The sequence below is a fragment of the Pelodiscus sinensis genome, chromosome 9 (assembly GCF_052426305.1).
Source record: "Pelodiscus sinensis isolate ZL-2025 chromosome 9, ASM5242630v1, whole genome shotgun sequence".
Classification (NCBI taxonomy): domain Eukaryota; kingdom Metazoa; phylum Chordata; order Testudines; family Trionychidae; genus Pelodiscus; species Pelodiscus sinensis.
The window spans coordinates 44758899-44767300 of NC_143060.1; the positions used below are offsets into that span (position 1 = coordinate 44758899).

General features: G+C 39.7%; 1 long non-coding RNA gene across 1 annotated transcript; it reads left to right on the top strand.

Annotated features, from left to right (window-relative positions):
* Positions 1-319: 319 nt before the first annotated feature.
* On the top strand, positions 320-6871 carry LOC142830594 (uncharacterized). The gene is made up of 3 exons (XR_012905971.2): positions 320-519; positions 763-847; positions 5143-6871. It is a non-coding gene; the product is annotated as an uncharacterized LOC142830594 (long non-coding RNA).
* Positions 6872-8402: the final 1531 nt, after the last annotated feature.

Below are 8402 nucleotides of genomic sequence, written 5' to 3' on the forward strand. Positions count from 1 at the left end.
CAACTACACTTGCACAAATGTTTGTTAATGGAGTTTTCCAAGATATTGCACACACTATTATTAACATATTGTATGAGGTTACAAGTGAGCCCTGAACCTGAAAGCTACCTGGACATTTTTGTAGAATTCCCTCTAGACAATATTTATTCCTTTTATTGTACAGTACCTATTATGGCTAAATGTTAAGCTCAGAAATCATAGAAGGGGTAGCTTTCCTCTGGCAGACCATGAGTTAGATGGAATTTTCCATTGTCACTGAAGTGGAAGAATTAAATTGATTGCCTTACATAGCCAGCATTCTGAAATGTTAACATTTTCTTCAGTTCCAAGACAAAAGTCCTTGTGAATCCTGCAGCTTATATTTAATCATTTATTATCAACCAGCATAGGGGAAAACATTACCTATTGTACTGGACTGTGAATAGGTGCTTGTCAGCCTCTGTAGAACCAGAATTCTCTACAGCATTTACTGGGCATACTGCACATATTTCTAAAATTAGAAGCTGGGTCTGCATAATGGTAAGAGATTGTACTCCTGTTTCTAGGGAAATCCAAGTAGAGGAATTCAAGATCTTCAGCTTCAAACCTGTAAGCAAGGCATTAGGATGACAATTTATCAATATATTTGTTTGCAAATAAGGGCTAGCCAAGTTGAAGAAAGCTTCCGTCTTTGCCATATGTTCCCAGCAAAATTTAAAACTATCTTGAAAGTTAAATAATGCTGCAAATTATGTGCAATGCAAATAATTTCTCTCTATTAAGGTTCTACCTAGAGACAAAACTGAGATCATGGCTCCATTGTATCAGGCACTTTAAGAGACAGTTCTAGCCCCAACAAGCTTACAAGGTAAGTAGCATCCAATTAAAAAAAACCCTCTCAAAAGTCCTTCTTTTGCAAAAAAAATTATTTGCATGTGTAGTGATGAAAACTTCACAAAACTGCATTAGTTTAAATCAAAACTGACATTTTTTTAAATTATAGAGTATACTGTTTTTATAAAGCATATCTTATAAAGCCATTTTGCACTTAGATCATTGCAAATGTATTATTTTTTATTTAAATAGTGCCAGACCTGTGCCAGATATGCTTTAGTGACTAAAAAAACCAAGTTCCCCTCCATGAATGGTTTTCAGTCTAGTTAAACATAATTCAGATAAAAGGCAGGGTATCATGCAGAAAAGCAAAGTGAATGAATAGTTATGTTTAATGCCCATCTGGTAAATTCCATTTTTATTATACATTAGACTTGCGTGAACAATCTATTTGAAGATGCAGATTTCTTCTCACACTAATGAGAGGAGCTAACACCCTGTGCAGACAGGAAAAGTTATTATTTCTGCCAGTGGACCTTGCAATAAGATCAGATGAGTCTTCTCAACAACAATTTGGTAATGTAAAAATGCCTAACATATCACTCTATAAAGCAGAGCAAACTAATGCAGAGAGGGGTATTCGGCAGGCAAAACCCAAGAGAAGATTTAAAGCGAGGCTTGACTTCTCCTGTCTTTTAATTAAGAATTCGAACAAATTGGGGGGAAAAATTGTTTTGAAAATTTTCAAGGGAGTTATTTTTTGTCAATTTCATTTTGATAAAAATGTTTCATCACTTGGAATATTAACACTAAAGTTAAAATCCTCAAGGTTATTTAGGTGCCTAATTTTATTTCAGTTGGAATTAAGTACCTAATACCTTTGAGGATCTGGGCCTAACCCACTAATTATGTTGTAGATTTGAAAGCAATGAAGGACTCATCCCATTCACAGAGGCTACCTACATAATAACAATAAAGAACAATAAGAATTTCACAAAGAGATCACTGTTCTCATGTGTCAGATTTTTCTCCATACATAATAGTTGCTTCACATCACTTCTAATCAGATACTTGTTAAAATTAAAGGTATGCAGAGAATGGATAAATAATGAAGCAGTAAAGTACTCAAGATACAAAGAAAGCCAACGCAATGTGGACCACACCGGATGTGTAGTCCTAATAAAACTGACCACAGCAAATGTTGAGGTTTAATCTGATGTCTCCATCAAAATGAATTTGTAATCAAGTTACCTATAATTAAAGGGCAAAATTCCCACAGGAATATTTGTATTTTATCCCCTTGAAAGCAGCAAGCTTTTCAGATCTATCCCCTATAGTAATAATCTCTGATAGAATAAATAGCAAAATGGCATTTAAGCAGCAAGGAAGAAAATAAATCCATAGATGAACAGAGAAGAAATAGCATAAGATAACCCATTAATCTATTATTGGTAATTATTATTTGTTTTATTTATTATACACATTTCTAAGGCTGCAGTAATTGTCACTTTCTGATGGTTTTGGTTGTTTTTTCTTGAAAAAAAAACCCTCAGCCAAGTTTATTTGGATACATATTATCAAATATACACAACATATTATATATACATAATAGCTGAAGAATGAATAAAATAGATTTTTATTTCAGATTTATTTTTCCTCTAGTAAAGCTATAATATAAATTAAACATTATAGTATAATGAGAATAACTTATTATAGAAGTTAAACATTTAACTTGTGTCTAGGGTCATTCCTTTGGATGTCAGAGAGCTTTTGAACGAGCCCCCACTCTTGGTTCCCAGAGGACTAGCAAAACAACCTGCAGAAACTTGCAGTCTATGCTGTTTCAGTGCAGATTAACAAAGGACTGTCAGTCTTTAGGGTTATCAGTCTGGAGCACTAACAAGTCACTCAGAATTCGGAGAGATGAAAAAAGAAAGCAGTGCTCAAAATGATCCCTACATCTATCACCAAATGTTCTGGATCCTTAACTATGCATTTCAGAAATGTCTAACAGGAGAATTGAAAAGGAAGGTGATGCAAGAAAAGCTAACAAAAGGCAGAGAGTTTAAAAAAAAAGATAATCAAGAAGAATTATCTTGCCCCCAAAATAATATTCAAGGAAAGCAAATCTGCATTTCTGCTTCAAATATAACAGTTTGTGGCCCATAAATATGAACGTGGCAAAAATAATCTTTTCCTTTCTACATTCTGGCTGCAGACCTAAAATCAATACCAGTTGCCTAAGTAAAATCTCACCCTGACAGCACCTCCCTGCTGGCTATGCAACAATACTAATGGTCTTGTAGTGGTCTTTAGACAACACAAGGATGTCAATATAATTCTGTTCCACTTTTCTTGCTTGCCAGCTTCCATCTGCAACCAATTCATAACTTTGGTTACGCATACCTTTGCACAAATGGGCCATTTCTCCACCTACACTCTTAGCTGTCCCTTTCCTCACTCCAAGCGCTTCTCTGATCACTGTGACAGCCTTTGCAGTATGTCCCTCCAAATCTACTTTACCTTTAATATTTCCCTAAAATGCCAATGAAAACAGCCTTTTCCCCATGGGAACACAAAATCTTCTTTTCTTCTTCCACCACAACAGACAAAGCTTATTCCCATCAGACTAAACAAATAAGCAATAAAGTCAGAAAATCAGGGACACATGTTGAGGACTTTTCAATTTTGGCCTCAGAATGTTTCAGAGCAATATTAGTTAACTCCTCAGGGGAAGTATTCTAGTTTACAAAAAAAAAAATCTCAGCCAATGTATTAAAGAAAAATAAAGCAAAACCACTGTGCATACATTTTCATAAAAGACTATACAACTCATTCTAAAGGTATATGCCTAAGACAGTCACATTTTGAATGAAGACAGATCTGTGCAGGCAAACACAGATGCACACAAAGCAGGGAAATTGCTCTTTAATTGACAAATCACATGCAGGCTTCAGTTATGTTCTTCAGTGTGACACTTCTCTATCACTAACATCCTTCAGTAGAAAACATGTGCTCTAGCCCACCAATCATGGGAATGGATCCCTGTAACCCTAAGTGCCAACTGGCAGAAGGCCCATTGTATGGTAACGAATATCAGGCCTGATACACTCTCTACACCCAAAGCATCATTGTCATAATATTTATCACTAAAGAATATTGTGTGCAGTAGAAAATGAAAGCTGCTGAGACACTGGTTATGAATAGCACTGTGTGATGTATGGATGAACAGTATGTAAAGAGTAACACTTGTGTGCTGGAAACATGCACCTAAAATACATTTTGGAGGCAGAGTTGATAAACAAGTTTTGCCTGAGTCTCCAATTTAAATTGAACAAGATGATGCCAGAGACGATCGGTGGTTCATTTGCATCTCAGGTAAACACCTGTTATCAGGAGGCTGAGGAGAATATCAGGAAAAGCAAAAAAGGCATCTTGTTATCCATCACTATGGGAACACAAAGGTTAGTGCTCATTGTGTCTATGAACAGCGGATCCCCAACTATGTTGGTTGCTTACATTGCAAAGAAACTGGAGGTGAGAAAATAGCTTTGGACAAAGCTTGGAGCCTGCTTGACTTCTATGTGGACTCTCAGAAGAACATTCATTTGTTTCATTTATGAGCATTTTCTGATTCCATTATCTCTGCTTAGTATCACTTAAATCTCTGTCCTTTATGAATACATTTATTCATGGTAACCTCAATGCTGTTATTCTAAACTGAGGTGAGCCCCCTCAGCTGAGCCAAAAGGCAGTGGACTTGGTAAGTCTGTAGGCATACACTGACAGGGCAGGGTTGGAAACTTCATGTTCTCTAAGATTTAGCCTGCCAGGCAAAGGATGGGTTAGCAGAGTCCCAAAGAGTTTCTTCACTGGCTAACACACTGGGGTGGCAGGCAGCTGTTGCACAGCATAGCACCAACAAATCTCTCACACACTGAGGCAGAAGGGTAACAAGGTGACTTACAGTTCTGGATGTTCTGAGCAAGCATCACAGGAATGTTGCAGTTTGTTGGTTAGGTGAAGTTCACACCTCAAGAACTAGTAAACTAAATTTTAAAGTGATCCACAGCATGTGAGGGCTGGAAATGGTCAAATAGGTTAGTCTGGTTATTTTCCGTGTGTTTGTTCTATCCCCACCTGGAATAAGGAAAAGTATAAAGAGGAGAGAGTAGCACAAAAGACAGGATGCGCTAAGAAACATTGCCAAGAGGCAATTAGAAGAGCTGGGCATAGACCTACGTCCATCAGCAGTTGATCAGGAGAAATCAAAGCCAGCAGACACACTGTTGAATGGGGGCCAGAAGGTGTCCCTTTCCTCTCTTACAGGGCATGCAGGAGACCAGGCAGACGGTTCCCTCAGACAATGCAGAAGACACGCTGGCAATGGTGAGAGATGAGAAGCTATGGATGCTGGGGTATAAAAGCCTGGAGCAGACGAAGCCAATTATCAGAGTGAGGCACAAGAGGATCAAGTCCCACCCTGGAATCTAGGTTGAAAGATATAAGGGGCCTGACCAGGGGCTAGTGGGCAAACAGATGTGAGTGTGATGAATCCCACTGCTTTGCCTGTGGCCTGAGTCCTTATGGACACTAAAGGATGTTCTGAGATTCTGATTAGGGAGAGCTTTCACTTGTTATTTTCTGTAATGATGTAACAGGGCTGAACACAAGGAGTCAGTTATGAGCCCACCATAACCAAACTCAGAAGTCAAGGGAGAGAAGACCTCATCCAGGAAACTGGGACACTGCTGAATATGTCTGCAGCATGGCTAAGAGCTCATGTGGCCCAAAATCTGTGGGGGACCATGGGACACTGATACAGCTAGGATAAAGCTATGGGGCAACACTCCAGCAGGGGAAATTGTGAGGAGTGGCAAGACATCTGGTTTAAATGCCACTCTCCATTACTGAGTGTATCCTTGAACAGCAGAATGATGAGTGAAATTGTTTTCTACTAGTGGTGTCTAATCTTCATTTTTCTCTGGGATGTCTTGTGTGTCAAAAAGGATGGGTCTGTTGGCTTGTGATCCACCTAATACGAGACCAAGCCCAAAATGTAGTCATTATCTGTTCTTAGCCACTGTAATTAAGTTCTGTGTATGGAGAGGATGGATGGTACCGTGACTATGGTGCTGTTTTGGGACTGTGGTTCCTGTATGATGTCAACTTCCTGTATAATGCTGGGTAAGTCATTTTATTTCTCTATGGTTCAATTGCATACCTGTTAAATGGGCATCATAGCACTTTCCTTCCTCATAAGAGTGATGTGAGGATAACTACAGTATAGTGGGCAGGTACTCAGAGGCACCATGTACGTACTATCAATGAGGTGATATAGTACAGTATGTAAACAGCTCATTTTGAAGACTATGGTAGAGACACCCCGCCCCCCCCCCCCCCGAGAATAGGGATAGTCTGCCAGTAAAGAGAATGAAATAACACAGTAAGTCATTTCAAAACATCTCTCTCCTAGAAGTGGTCATGTGTTCTTTGCAATTATTGTATTATGCAAATCTGCTTAAAATGATTTCAGCATAATTTAAACTCTAGATCCCAATAGCAAAATCATCCCCTTAGCACTCAGCAATGGAACTGTGCACCGAAAGGTTCATACACATCTCCAGAGAAAGGACACCTCCCCTCACATCACTTTTCAATCATGAGGGCAACTGCTAAGCTCACACCCAATGTGAAGGACTTGTTCTCCCTCCCCTTCCTTGCACTGGAGAGGCCACTAAGGCACAGCTCTATGGTATGTAGGGGACGCTCTGCTCAACCTCGCCAGTCCTGTTCTATCCCTATCCTGTGCAACAGAATGGCACCAATTCTCTCTGTGTTTACACATGGAGGGGGATGGATTTACTATTAACAGAACACTGAAAATGTTTAAATAAGGTTATTCAAATGGTTTCATTCAGTCCAGTCAGAAATCTCTTCAGCCTTCCTCCTCAAAAATCTTCATTCCAAATTCAGATGGAACCCTTTAGGGTATGTCTACACTACCACCCTAGTTCGAACTAGGGTGGTAATGTAGGCAACCGGAGTTGCAAATGAAGCCCGGGATTTGAATTTCCCGGGCTTCATTTGCATCTCGCCGGGCGCCGCCATTTTTAAATGTCCGCTAGTGCGGACTCCGTGCCGCGCGGCTACACGCGGCACGGACTAGGTAGTTCGGACTAGGCTTCCTATTCCGAACTACCGTTACTCCTCGTTTCACGAGGAAGCCTAGTCCGAACTACCTAGTCCGTGCCGCGTGTAGCCGCGCGGCACGGAGTCCGCACTAGCGGACATTTAAAAATGGCGGCGCCCGGCAAGATGCAAATGAAGCCCGGGAAATTCAAATCCCGGGCTTCATTTGCAACTCCGGTTGCCTACATTACCACCCTAGTTCGAACTAGGGTGGTAGTGTAGACATACCCTTAGAGATTTGCAATAATAAGGTTAGTTCCCCCTATTCACATGCCTTTGTTCTTGGGAACATGGGAACACCCATGAGGGCTGTGACATTTAACTCTAATTTCAGTGCCGGGTTTAGTGTGGTGGTGCCGGGTGGCCTTGGGTACTCACAAGGACAAAATAGATGATCTAGCGGTCCCTTCTGGTCTTAAACACTATGGTCTATGTGCTCAATTTCTAGATATGAAGGCCTGGATAGTTCAAAGAAGGCTCAGATAAGTATCATATATTTTTATGCTCCAGGCTGACTCGGTACCTACAACCTTTTGAGGGTCACCCATCCAAAATCTGTAAACTTGCTGGATGAAAGTCTAAGACCCCCACTCAGAAAATTGCCAGCTGCCTTCCATTAGATTTAACTGAATTAAACTAATGATGATTGTGGTGATGGGACAGATTAGTTACACTAGCAGTAATCAAATTACTGGTGTTACTGTATTACAAAAATACATCCAGAGTAACACCGCTGACTTATACAGAGTTAGGCTGATTTTACACCTGACTAATTGAAATCAAGTTATTTTGGTTATATGAGAAACTGGAACCATATTTTTTGTTCTTCCTATAGAAGCTCTGAATGTTACATGCATTTGTCCCAGGAATGAATGAACACACTATGTTGTTAATGCTGGTTCTGCCCACATTGAACCCAGAGGTACACCGTGGTTCCATATATAACTGGGTACAGAATGTGACCATTTTTATATAGCCTCCCACATAGTACCATTTACAGGTGTCTGTGGAAATTGTTTGCTCTCTTTCTGGCACTTTTGAAATCACATTTATTAACACTGTCATGTTACCATGATCCTGAGCCAAGATTTTTAAAAAGTTTAAAATAAAAAAAACTGGAAATTGTTAATGTAAAAGTCTAGCTTAATTGGAGTTCAAGAAGATATGAGCATGCAGCAAAGAATACCAGAATGAAAATGCATTACAAGGGTTACAGGAAGCTCAAACATGTATGGAAAAGAAACTCGGAACCATGAGAAATTTATGATCAGATGCTAGGCAAGACGTTGGGCATAAAGATTGTCTTTAGGGACTTTTATTACCTGGAAGCCAGAACTATTTAGACGGCAGCTATGAAAAGGATTGGGGACTAAGCTTTTTTCTCCTTTTTTCCCCCT